Here is a 14,488-nt window from a genome sequence, read left to right as displayed (position 1 = left end):
CCAGCACATGTTCCCAGACCTGATCTGACCTGATTACAGTGACAGCAAAATATTTTCTAAATGTAATTACAACTTAAGCCCTGATAGGAGAAAGCCAGTGATGGTTGTCTGCTCTGGGGGTAGAATTTGGATGACAAACATTCTTTTCTGGAAGTTGTATTTCATGGGTTGTTGCCACAGTTCTATGTGTGAAACTTTGTTTTTAAGTGGTTTCAAACAACCAATGTAGAACAAGCACACGTGCAGCAAAGAAATATTGAAGTCATTGATATGCCTTATTTAGTCTGCAGTCAAGATAATGTGTCATAGTGCAAACTCAATTTAAACGAGGTTGATGATAACTGCATAAAATGATATATGTATCCTGCAGCAAAACAGCATGTTAGAGATGTGCACTCCAGCAAAATGAATAAAACTTACCCTCTGAATAGTGAGACAATGTGAGAAGGCTAACACATGAGGCTCCAGCTCCAGATCCGAACACTGTGACTCTATTTGGGTCTCCTCCAAAGGCTGCAATGTTCTCTTTCACCCAGCGCAGAGCCTGGATCTGGTCCAGCAAGCCATAATTCCCTTTGGCTGCTTGGTCACCGGTACTCAAAAACCCTATGGGAGGATTACGAGATGTGCACTTGTTCAAACATATTGGGCCCTATCTTGACTATATATAGCACATGATTTAAAATGCATTTGGCACATGTTCTGATTAATCTCACTATTTACACAGCGCCTAATATATGTAGAAAGTAGGGAACAGAACACAAAATGGCTGTATTGTGTCACTTAATTAATCATAGGTGTGTTTTGAGCCTAATATGATTTACACGAATTAGATTGCTGTCTGCATTCTCTTTAAGAGCTGAGTGCACTAAAACATGACACTTTACTATTCAGATGTTGCAGCAAATTCCAATATTTCCAGGTGATGCATCAAAGAGTGTGAGAGGAGAGCAGTCACCAAAGCTCCCTGAGGTGAAACAGTGAAGCAATGCAGCAAATGCAACTGAGCACACACAAATGGGCACAAGCCTATGTGCCTGTATACAGTGCATAGAAAAAGAAGAAAAAGTCAGAAAATTCCATTATCTTGCAGAAAAAACTAGTATCTGTGATTGACAGAATAATTCTGTTTTGTTTTGCTTTTTAAGTGTAAAAACCTGTAAATACCTTTACAGAAAATACTGTAAATTTTACAGTGTAAAACTGTTTTAATTCGCAATAAATAAATAAAATAATAACAAAGGGAGAGTGGGATATGGGCAGCCTTGAACTGTGGACATGCTCTTTAGAAAGCAAGCAGCATTCTGTCACATAGTGTTAGTCTGAACATTTAATGAACTGCAGAATCTGTTTTATTTTCCAGATACAGTGGCTTGCAAGAGTATTGGGCCCCTTGGTATTTCACAAATTTTATTTTATTTTATTTTATTTTATTTATTTATTTATTTATTGCCATTTGAAATAGAAAAAGTAAATCGGGCTTCTCAAGATAAAAAAAAATCTAAAATTATCTTCCTTAAACACAAACTCAAAGGAAATCACTTGAAGACATATTCAGTGACTTGGAAATGTTCATGTATCCATCCCCTGACATGTCTGAAGAAAACTGGCAATAAAACTGATTATTTACAGGTATTATACCAAAGGGGCCGATTACTTACGTAACCCATCATCTTGGCTTTTATATTTTAATTAATTTATCTCAAGTTGTAGAGATTTGCTTTGAGTTGGAGTTTAAGAAAGATAATTTTTGAAATTTTTATACTGAGAAGCCCGATTGACTTTTTGTATTTGAAATGGCATAAATAAATTAAAATGTGTGAAATACTACTGTATATAGCCTACTTGGTTTTACAGACATAACATACGAGGGCTGTCAATAAAGTAACGGTCCTTTTTATTTTTTTCAAAAACTATATGGATTTCATTCATATGTTTTTACGTCAGACATGCTTGAACCCTCGTGCGCATGCGTGAGTTTTTCCACGCCTGTCGGTGACGTCATTCGCCTGTGAGCACTCCTTGTGGGAGGAGTCATCCAGCCCCTCGTCGGAATTCCTTTGTCTGAGAAGTTGCTGAGAGACTGGCGCATTGTTTGATCAAAATTTTTTCTAAACCTGTGAGACACATCGAAGTGGACACGGTTCGAAAAATTAAGCTGGTTTTCAGTGAAAATTTTAACGGCTGATGAGAGATTTTGAGGTGATTCTGTCGCTTTAAGGACTTTCCACGGTGCGAGATGTCGCGCAGCGCTCTCAGGTGCCATCATCAGCCTGTTTCAAGCTTAAAACCTCCACATTTCAGGCTCTATTGATCCAGGACGTCGTGAGAGAACAGAGAAGTTTCAGAAGAAGTCGGTTTCAGCATTTTATCCGGATATTCCACTGTTAAAGGAGATTTTTTTAATGAAAGACGTGCGGACGGATCCGCGCGTCGGGACGCAGCCGGCGCGGTGCGGCGGCACAGGAAAAACATCTCCGTGTTGATAACCATTTGTAAAATCCAGGCGGCTTTTGATGGCTTTCAGTGGAGTGAGTATATGAGAAATTGTTTAACAGGCAGGACATGTTCCAACTTGTCCTTAAGGCTTCCAACAGAGGTGTTTTTCCTAGTTACAAGCGCTGTAACTAGGTTTAAGGATATGATTCCTTCTTTATGTTCTCTAATGTCATATACCAATACAGAGCAGAGTAGCTACCTAAACTCTGTAAGGGAGCTAGAGTATCTCGTCAATAGTTTTACATCCTCATTGAAGACAACTTTGGATGCTGTAGCTCCTCTGAAAAAGAGAGCTTTAAATCAGAAGTGTCTGACTCCGTGGTATAACTCACAAACTCGTAGCTTAAAGCAGATAACCCGTAAGTTGGAGAGGAAATGACGTCTCACTAATTTAGAAGATCTTCACTTAGCCTGGAAAAAGAGTTTGTTGCTCTATAAGAAAGCCCTCCGTGAAGCTAGGACATCTTTCTACTCATCACTAATTGAAGAAAATAAGAACAACCCCAGGTTTCTTTTCAGCACTGTAGCCAGGCTGACAAAGAGTCAGAGCTCTATTGAGCTGAGTATTCCATTAACTTTAACTAGTGATGACTTCATGACTTTCTTTGCTAACAAAATTTTGACTATTAGAGAAAAAATTACTCATAACCATCCCAAAGATGTATCGTTATCTTTGGCTGCTTTCAGTGATGCCGGTATTTGGTTAGACTCTTTCTCTCCGATTGTTCTGTCTGAGTTATTTTCATTAGTTACTTCATCCAAACCATCAACATGCTTATTAGACCCCATTCCTGCCAGGCTGCTCAAGGAAGTCCTACCATTATTTAATGCTTCAATCTTAAATATGATCAATCTATCTTTGTTAGTTGGTTATGTACCACAGGCCTTTAAGGTGGCAGTAATTAAACCATTACTTAAAAAGCCATCACTTGACCCAGCTATCTTAGCTAATTATAGGCCAATCTCCAACCTTCCTTTTCTCTCAAAGATTCTTGAGAGGGTAGTTGTAAAACAGCTAACTGATCACCTGCAGAGGAATGGTCTATTTGAAGAGTTTCAGTCAGGTTTTAGAATTCATCATAGTACAGAAACAGCATTAGTGAAGGTTACAAATGATCTTCTTATGGCTTCGGACAGTGGACTTATCTCTGTGCTTGTTCTGTTGGACCTCAGTGCTGCTTTTGATACTGTTGACCATAAAATTTTATTACAGAGATTAGAGCATGTCATAGGTATTAAAGGCACTGCGCTGCGGTGGTTTGAATCATATTTGTCTAATAGATTACAGTTTGTTCATGTAAATGGGGAATCTTCTTCACAGACTAAAGTTAATTATGGAGTTCCACAAGGTTCTGTGCTAGGACCAATTTTATTCACTTTATACATGCTTCCCTTGGGCAGTATTATTAGACGGTATTGCTTAAATTTTCATTGTTACGCAGATGATACCCAGCTTTATCTATCCATGAAGCCAGAGGATACACACCAATTAGCTAAACTGCAGGATTGTCTTACAGACATAAAGACATGGATGACCTCTAATTTCCTGCTTTTAAACTCAGATAAAACTGAAGTTATTGTACTTGGCCCCACAAATCTTGGAAGCATGGTGTCTAACCAGATCGTTACTCTGGATGGCATTTCCCTGATCTCTGGTAATACTGTGAGAAATCTTGGAGTTATTTTTGATCAGGATATGTCATTCAAAGCGCATATTAAACAAATATGTAGGACTGCCTTTTTTCATTTACGCAATATCTCTAAAATCAGAAAGGTCTTGTCTCAGAGTGATGCTGAAAAACTAATTCATGCATTTATTTCCTCTAGGCTGGACTATTGTAATTCATTATTATCAGGTTGTCCTAAAAGTTCCCTAAAAAGCCTTCAGTTGGTTCAGAATGCTGCAGCTAGAGTACTGACGGGGACTAGCAGGAGAGAGCATATCTCACCCGTGTTGGCCTCTCTTCATTGGCTTCCTGTTAATTCTAGAATAGAATTTAAAATTCTTCTTCTTACTTATAAGGTTTTGAATAATCAGGTCCCATCTTATCTTAGGGACCTCGTAGTACCATATTACCCCATTAGAGCGCTTCGCTCTCAGACTGCGGGCTTACTTGTAGTTCCTAGGGTTTGTAAGAGTAGAATGGGAGGCAGAGCCTTCAGCTTTCAGGCTCCTCTCCTGTGGAACCAGCTCCCAATTCAGATCAGGGAGACAGATACCCTCTCTACTTTTAAGATTAGGCTTAAAACTTTCCTTTTCGCTAAGGCTTATAGTTAGGGCTGGATCGGGTGACCCTGGACCATCCCTTGGTTATGTTGCTTTAGACGTAGACTGTGGGGGGGTTCCCATGATGCACTGTTTCTTTCTTTTTTTGCTCCGTATGCATCACTCTGCATTTAATCATTAGTGATCGATCTCTGCCCCCCTTCTCGGCATGTCTTTTTCCTGGTTCTTTCCCTCAGCCCCAACCAGTCTCAGCAGAAGACTGCCCCTCCCTGAGCCTGGTTCTGCTGGAGGTTTCTTCCTGTTAAAAGGGAGTTTTTCCTTCCCACTGTGGCCAAGTGCTTGCTCATAGGGGGTCGTTTTGACCGTTGGGGTTTTTCATGGTTATTGTATGGCCTTGCCTTGCAATATGGAGCGCCTTGGGGCAACTGTTTGTTGTGATTTGGCGCTATATAAGAAAAAAGTTGATTGATTGATTGATTGATTGATTGAATTCAGAGTTTGGGGGTTGTCTCACAAACTGTCTGTGGCCCTTGGACCCAAAAAGAACAATTTTACTGTCATCAGTCCACAAAATATTCCTCCATTTCTCTTTAGGCTAGTTGATGTGTTCTTTGGCAAATTGTAACCTCTTCTGCACATGTCTTTTATTTAACAGAGAGACTTTGCGGGGATTCTTGCAAATAAATTAGCTTCACACAGGCGGCTTCTAACTGTCACAGCACTTACAGGTAACTCCAGACTGTCTTTGATCATCCTGGAGCTGATCAGTGGGTGAGCCTTTGCCATTCTCGTTATTCTTCTATCCATTTTGATGGTTGTTTTCCGTTTTCTTCCACGCGTCTCTGTTTTTTTTTTTTTTTTTTTGTCCATTTTAAAGCACTGGACATCATTGTAGATGAGCAGCCTCTAATTTTTTTGCACCTGTGTGGTTTTCCCCTCTCCAATCAACTTTTTAATCAAACTACGCTGTTCTTCTGAACAGTGTCTTGAATGTCCCATTTTCCTCAGGATTTCAAAGAGAAAAGCATGTTCAACAGGTGCTGGCTTCATCCTTAAATAGGGGACACCTGATTCACACCTGTTTGTTCCACAAAATTGACAAACTCACTGACTGAATGCCACACTACTATTATTGTGAACACCCCCTTTTCTACTTTTTTTTTACTAATAGCCCAATTTCATAGCCTTAAGAGTGTGCATATCATTAATGCTTGGTCTTGTTGGATTTGTGAGAATCTATTGAATCTACTGGTACCTTGTTTCCCATGTAACAATAAGAAATATCCTCAAAACCTGGATTAATCTTTTTAGTCACATAGCACTACTATTATTCTGAACACTACTGTAGATAGATAGATAGATAGATAGATAGATAGATAGATAGATAGATAGATAGATAGATAGATAGATAGATAGATAGATAGATAGATAGATAGATAGATAGATAGATAGATAGATAGATAGATAGATAGATAGATAGATAGATTTTTTTTGTAAACTGCAACAGCTTTATACTATACAATTTACATGTTCTGTAAATGTATTTATGAATTTTTACTGTATTTTTTACAGAATTATTCTACCAACCACAGTTGGCACTTTTTCACCATAGAAACCTTCCTGCTGACGTTTTGAAGAAAAGCTTCAGCACGCTCATTCCTCTGTACCTCATTACTGCAAAAGCTCATTTCTCTAAACCTCAAGCTGCTTCTGAAGACATACAGTATAATAAGCATGAAGGGCAACGTTATTAGAGTATCACATTCTATCACTAATGTGCATTTGCTGAAATTTTCTCTCATGCGGAAAAGAGTATCATTGTTAAATTAAACAGTAGGAGCCTCGGGATTTCTTTACCAGTACTGTATGTAATTTGTGGATTAATATTTCAATTTATTTCTCTTCATCTCTGCACGAATGCAAGATGCTGTTTTAGTGATTATATATGTAGCTTTATACTCCATGGGGCTCACCTCACACATCCACGTTATGATGACAATGACAATGAAGAGGGGAAGGAAGACACTGTTGTACTTGATGATGATGTTGATGATGATGCTGATGATGTTGATGATGATGATGATGATGACGATGTTGATGATGATCTTATTGGTGCAAACACAGAGAATAAAGAAGAAAAGCACAAGGTTGGTTTTTTGCACATCGGTGTATTAATTGCAGCTCCAGCCCGTTAATTTACACTAGGTTGAATGTACCAAACGCACCTGCTGCAGCATTAATTTAACACGGCGCAATTTACCGTGCACTCGTTTCATCCGCACTATTTTCACACATCATCTCAGGTGTGTGAAAAATGAGATAAAAAGGAAAATGAGTGCAAGAAGGTGCTGGGAATATAACCTTTATATATGACACTGAAATGACATTGGTCCATATACATTACTGTGGAAATATTTGCAATAAATTTAATAGTGTTAAATTAACAGTATAGCAAAGTCATTTGGTCCCATTGAAAATAGTGTATCATAGTGTAAACTAACTGTGGGCTCTTTACACTGTAACAGAGATTGTAAAAGATCATAGAGTTAAATTATATTGTTTGTTTGTTAATGTGTGGAACATGTAATTTAAATGAGATTTTTGTTTTTGTTTTTTGTCATGTGATATATGTTATATGAATAAAATCAAACCAATCACTCAGTCTAAAACATTTCCACCGCACTGTATTTGGACTTAACTGCGTATAATTTTCATGTGTATTGATTTATTTTTTTGTACTTTACTAATCTTCTGCTTGTAGCTCCTTCAGTCCATTTTTATGAAGTCACTCTATCTCATTAAAGCAGCCCAATAAGAGGCCTTTCTTCTGGTGTCATTCATAATAACCTGCTTTTTGTGCATATTAAATATGCATAAAAAGTGCAACAACAAAATAAAGTAGTACTTCATTCATTCATTCCTCTTATTTTAGCTCTTTTTCTTGTCCTTTATACCCTTCTGCCCTTCTCACAAAGACATTGTGTGCTTTATAGAAATCCCATGGATATTTTTAACTTTTCAACGCTACCAGGAGCCAGCTTTTTCACTTATTCAAGACAGGAACTACTGGCTCTGAAAACAAAGGGATGAGCCGGGATACAGCACCCGATCCCAGCAGAGTTGAGGAGGAGACCAAGGGGCTGCAAGGCCGGGGCTAAGCTAAAGGCTAGGCTAGCAGACAACCAGAGAAGCTACAAGCCATCAATTCCCTTCGTGATCATGGGAAATAGAAATTCACTGCCGAACAATCTCGAGTAGCTGTCTGCACTGAAAAACCATCAGATTTAATGTGAGAGCAGCTTGTTAATCTTTACGAAGATGGTCTTGTGCTGCCAGGACCTCAAGCTGCTAGCTGTTAGCCTGCAGCCATACTATCTACTGAGGGAACTGAGTCACGTGATCACCACCTGGGTTTACATCCACCCGAGAGCTGCAGACAAAGCACCCTGAGGCACTGATGATCATTTCTGGGTATTTTAACCACGCAACTTTGGACTCTACTTTGGCTGCTTTTCACCAGGTTATGGACTGTCCAACAAGAAACAACAGGACAATTGACTTACTGTATGTTAATGTGAGGGATGCGTACAGAGTCACACCCGTCCCCCATCTAGGGAAGTCTGACCACATCCTGGTCCACCTACAGCCACAGTACACCCCCCTGGTCCAAAGGCAGCTGGTAACTACTCGCTCCATCAGGAGGTGGTCCCCTGAAATGGAAAGTGCCCTGAGAGACTACTACAACACCACGGTCTGGGATGAGCTGATCAACCTGCATGGTGAGAACATAGAGGGGCTGACACACTGTCTGACAGATTATCTTAACTTCTGTGCAGATGTGGTATGCCCAACCAAGACTGTCAAGACAAACCATGGGTAACGGGGGAAAGTCAAAGCTGTCCTAAACAGGAAGAAGACCACCTTCAGAAGCAAAGACATGGAGGCAATGAAGGCAGCACAGCCGGAGGTGAAACACTGCGTGAGGGAACCAAAGGACAGCTACAGGAGAAAGGTGGAGCATAATTTGAAAGACCAGAGTCACTCGGGGGACAATGGAGAGGGTGAAGGAACTTAACTTCTTCAGCCGGTTCAACCAGTCCATGCCTCCCCACCCTCTCTGTCACTGCAGCCATCTCTCCTTCTTCCCTCAACACAACCTCCTCCATACATCACTGTGAACCAGCTCAGAGGACAGCTGAGGAAGCTTCTTCCCAGGAAAGCTGCAAGCCTGGACAAGGTATGTCCCCAACTTCTGAAGACTTGCACGACTGAAATGGGAGAACTGCTACAATGTATCTTCAGCCATAGCCTGCAACTAGGGAGAGTGACCACCCTCTGGAAGACATCATGCATTGTTCCAATTTTAAGAAGAACTGGCCCAGCGAGCTGAATGACTTCCGACCAGTGGCACTCACTTCACACCTGATGAGGCTCTTCCTCGGTCTCCTCAAACCCCAGGTGCAACATGCCCAGGACTGTCTGCAGTTGGCATATCAGGCAGGTGTTGGTGTGGAGGGTGCCATCCTTTACCTCCTACACCGAGTCCACTCACACCTGGATAAGGGCAGTGGCACAGTGAGGATTCTCTTCCTGGACTTCTCGAGTGCCTTTAACAGCATCCAGCCCCTTGTGCTCCAGGACAACCTGAACAGGATGCGATTGGACCAGCAGTGGATCAGCAGCAACAGAGCACCCCAGGGCACAGTGCTGGCATCCTCTTCTGTTCACCCTATACACCTCAGACTTCTGCTACAACTCTGAGCTGTGTCACATCCAGATGTTCACAGATGACACAGCCACTGTTGGATGCATCAGGGTTGACAGAGAGGAGGAGTACAGGAGACTAGTGAAGGACTTTGCTGCCTGGTGCCACACAAACCATCTACAGCGCAACACCTCAAAGACAAAGGTGCGGGTCATTGATTTTGGAAGTCCAGCCCAAGACCACGAACAGTTCTGATTGAGGGAGCTGAGGTGGAGGCTGTGGATTCCTACAAGTACCTCGGGCTGTGGCTGGACAGCAAACTGGACTGGACAACCCACACCAACCACCTGTACAGGAAGGGACAGAGCATGATGTACTTCCTGAGGAGCCTGCAGGAAACTCCTGTGTATGTTCTACCAGTCCATGGTAGCCAGCATCCTCTTTTACACTGTAGTGTGCTGAAGGCAGCACATCCCAGAAGGACACATCCAAGCTGGACAAACTGATCAGGCTGGCTGGCTTCGTGGTTGGCATGAAGCTGGACTCTCTGGTGACTGTGGCAGAGAAGAGAACACTGGACAAACTGCTGGACATTATGGACGATGCCAGTCACCCTCTGCACACCATCAGCAACCAGAGGAGCCTCTTCAGCCACAGGCTGCTCCTTCCCAAGTGCAGGACCAACAGACTGAAAAACTCCTTTGTCCCTCAGACCATCAGACTGTACAATTCCTCACTCAGTGGGAGGAGGAGTAACAGGAAGACAGAGGACAGGAAGGAGAGGAACAGTAGTAGCCAGTAAACCAGTATTGATCAATATGTCTGGTATTTATATTTGTGTATTTATATTTCTCTGCTGACTTTTTACAGAGTCTCCATCACTGCTTGATATTTTTTAGTTGTTTAAAATCATGTATAGCAAGTATGACTGGAATATTTTTCAAGTGCATTTTGATTTATCTGTTTGCATTGTATTATGGCTGCAGTGTTAAACAGTCAAGAAACCCATTGCAAAAATACATGCACAAATTAATTGTTATTCTGCATTAATTATTAAATAGGTGCCACCTATTACTGAGATTGATATTTACTAACCCAGGCAAGAGAAAGATGTTAATTTTTCCAATATTGCTCTCAGCATAGCACAAGGGGGGACTTCACTGTGTGGCATGCTCTTGCTTCATACATTTTATAACTACAGCTACACAAAAAATTAGCACTCTAACATATTCTATTTATTCAGGCCTTGAGCTTTGCATAGCATCTAAAATTAGAAGAAACAAAAACCACAGGGAATCTGATTTTTCGCTGTTCAGAGAGCAATGAGTCAGAAAGTCTGAGAGCTAAAAGGATCAGATTGGGGTTGATGCATGTACCATTAAAAATGGCTTCAGGGGGTTTATTTCCACTCGGGACACTCGCACTAAACATGTTTTCACTCAGAAAACAAAAAGGTGCTCTGGGTAAAATTCTGTAATAGCACAATTCACATTTCATAGCTCATTGAAGGATTAAACAAACCAGATGGTGAACGCGCTGTAGCCTGATAACAAAGATGAAAAGTCATGTTCATAAGTAAAAACAAATGAGAATTTCAAATCAAATGAGAACAAATGAGAGTAAAAAAATAAAGTACAAGTTTCCAGCTTTGGACTCATTCCAAAACATGAGATAAGAAGTGGGATTAAAGAAAATAAAATACCAGCACTGATTGGAATTTAGAAGTGAACAATTTTCTAAGCCTTTTTCTGTTCTTTTGGAAAAAATTTACACTGATTTTTTTAAGGGGAGAAAAATATAAATGACACATGTGCCCTATCTTTTCTTTCCTGCATGTCCTTTCACCACCCTTTAGCCCAACACACATTTAAAAGTAAATGAGCACAGATGTGTGATACGGAAGTGATATTACTAGAATACCCAGAGCACCTCGGTAGTAATAACCTGAATCTGTGGAACATGGCATCAAAGCACAACTACAGTCGTTTTCAAGATGCACACTACATTTCCTTCTTTTCGATCACACAAAGAACTCATCAAAGGCTCCAATGTTACATTTAATTTCCAACAGGTCCACTGGGCGTCATATGGGATATGGGAAGAGCTTATATATATATATATATATATATATATATATATATATATATATATATATATATATATATATATATATATATATATATATATATAAAGCTCTAAGTAAAAATAATACAAATAAATCTCTAAAATGTCATGTAAATTAACTAATAATATACAAGATTTTAATATAGAACAACTAAATCACTTTCTCAGCCATAAGTCAGCAAATGCATACATGTACAGTTAAAGAAAATAAGTATTTGAACATCCTGCGACTTTGCAAGTTCTCCTACTTACAAATCATGGAGGAGTCTGAAATTTTCATCTTAGGTGCATGTCAACTGTGAGAGACATAATCTAAAAAAAAAATCCATAAATCACAATGTATGATTTTTTTAATCATTTATTGTATGTTACTGCTGCAAATAAGTATTTGAACACCTACCAACCAGCAAGAATTCTGTCTCTCACAGACCTGTTAATTTTTCTTTAAGAAGCCCTCTTATTCTGCACTCTTTACCTGTATTAATTGCACCTGTTTAAACTTGTTACTTGTATAAAAGACACCTGTTCACACACTCAATCAATCACACTCCAACCTGTCCATCATAGCCAAGACCAAAGAGCTGTCTAAGGACACCCTCCTTTCTTTTGGAAGATGGAAGATCTCTCCATAGGTATATTTCCCAGAGCACAAACATCCACAGCGGGTGTGTGCCATTAAACAACTTCAGTCTAGTTATGGAGTTCTGTGATGTATGTCACGCATAAAACAAACTGTTTCAGGCAAAAATTTTGCTTGCAGCGGGGTATTTTCAAAATGCATGTGCACATATTTGTGGTACGTTGGGGCTGTTTAACCTTAACTTCCAAGCATATTTCACGGTTCAAGGTAAATATGAAACAATGTTGCCCAATATGATCCCTTTAAAGAGCATTTTTTTAAAAGCTGCATGAATATTTGTTATTATTATTGCTATTGTTATTGTTCAGCTCCATCTAGAAAAGTGCGCTGATTTATTTTACCCAGGACTCCGAGGCGGTAGTTGATGGTTATTATGATGACATTGCCGTAGCTTGCCAGCACACTTCCGTCCATCATGTTACCGGTGCCTTCTGTATACGAGCCACCGTGGATGTAGACCATCACTGGCCGCTGGCCTCCTTCCTCGTGGATGTCTGAGAAAACATGTGAGACATGGAACATGAGAGAACATAAACAAAAGTCTACACACATGCCCAATTTCTCACAGAAACTGATATTTAAAAAAGAAAGACCATTTGGTGAGATGCAGTCCTCCTATTGTAGATTGTTATCCTTATTTTTAGGTGTGCTACAGTCTTCACTTCTCATTATTCCACTTTATTTCAGCTTAATACTTTTCATTATCCTGGTTTGCTCCTTATCTCTTTTGTTGGAAACCACCATAGAACATTTGATATGAAATGGGTGCAACTTTTGACAATCATGACTGAGCTCCTGAAGCTATGATTGGACCCAACCAGTCCTACAAAAAGCTACGCATCTGATCACTACTCTAATGCTGTTCATCCTGCAACAGTTTACAGATTCCTGTGTCGGTGATTAATTTATTTAATGACACTATGGGGCTGTAAAAAGCAGAAGCTTGGTGAAGGGACCACGGCTGTGGTGCTGCTGCAGACTGCTGACCTGCTTTTCTGTTATTATTATTGATAGATTTGTGTGCAGACATGTATGCATATATGCATATCCAAATAGGTGACTAGAGGAGTGTGTGTGTGTGTGTGTGTGTGTGTGTGTGTGTGTGTGTGTGTGTGTGTGTGTGTGTGTGTGTGTGTGTGTGTGTGTGTGTGTGTGTGTGTGTGTGTGTGTGTGTGTGTGTGTGTGTGTGTGTGTGTGTGTCCATATATGGCTCAATGTGGGAGTGGAGCAGTGGCTCGTACAAGCCTTTGTGATCCAGCAGACATTAATATCGTATTTTCCAAAATACAAGTCGTGGAGTTTTTTTTTACTAGTATGGGAGATCCTGCAACTTACACTGCGGTGTGACTTATGTATATACTGAAAAATCACATGTTTATTGTTATTAATAACAATAATAACTATAATATAGAGAGTTTTCCCAGAAATCAAAGCACTTAAGAAATAAACTCCAATACTAAAAGAATAAATGGCAATAATAAAAAAATACACAATTTGCAAAAATCCCAAATTAAAGATCTGATAATACTTATACTCCAGTGTGATTTATGCTCCAGAAAATATAGTAATATATGAAGTTTTACAGATCATCTCATGCCACTGGTGTCTGTGCTACACATAATCAACACTTTTCAAAGTCAACGTGGACGTGCCAGTTGTTGCAGCTCTTCGACTAACCCCTTGAGCCTGGCTTCAAAAGCTCCCATATAACTCATTAGTTTAAGCTAGTGTAACTAGTACATATGTACAAGTACATATTATGCATGTATAAGGACACTAGTGTTTCTCGACATTTTATTACATTACCCTAACATATCATCTAAAAAGTCATACACTGTATTAATTCTCTTGTTTAATCCTCACTTTTTTTTTTTAACTAAACCATAAAGTCTCTTTTTCCTTAAAATTTCCAATTTAAAAAACAGTGAAAATCCCCTACTTCTTTATTCTTAAATTAAAAAATAAACATAAAAACTAAAACCAAAGTATATGAAAAACATACAAGCATATCACCTTATGTTGGTATGAAAACATTAGGGACATTTCTCACAAGTATCCCCAATCCAAAATGCGCTAAATACACACGTTGCACCTTAAAGCGTAGAGTTATGAATAATTAGGGGTGTGGTCCCTTTGGATGCCAGCTATTGTGTCCCGCTAGCAGTGGCAGTGGACTCGACTGTGTTTGTCCTTTCTGAAAATTTTATAACATGACTTACTGTGAGTCTATCGAAGAAGTTTGTGCTGCAGTATTTCTGCTGAGTGAAATTTAAATTTGGATGTTACCACTAGT

General features: G+C 39.7%; 1 pseudogene; it reads right to left on the bottom strand.

Annotated features, from left to right (window-relative positions):
- Nucleotides 1–14,488, bottom strand: part of LOC117524408 — a 36,183-nt pseudogene that overhangs the window by 18,765 nt on the left and 2,930 nt on the right.

Source organism: Thalassophryne amazonica, chromosome 14 (assembly GCF_902500255.1).
Source record: "Thalassophryne amazonica chromosome 14, fThaAma1.1, whole genome shotgun sequence".
In the NCBI taxonomy this organism is placed as follows: domain Eukaryota; kingdom Metazoa; phylum Chordata; class Actinopteri; order Batrachoidiformes; family Batrachoididae; genus Thalassophryne; species Thalassophryne amazonica.
This window is presented reverse-complemented; position numbering and strand designations above follow the sequence as displayed.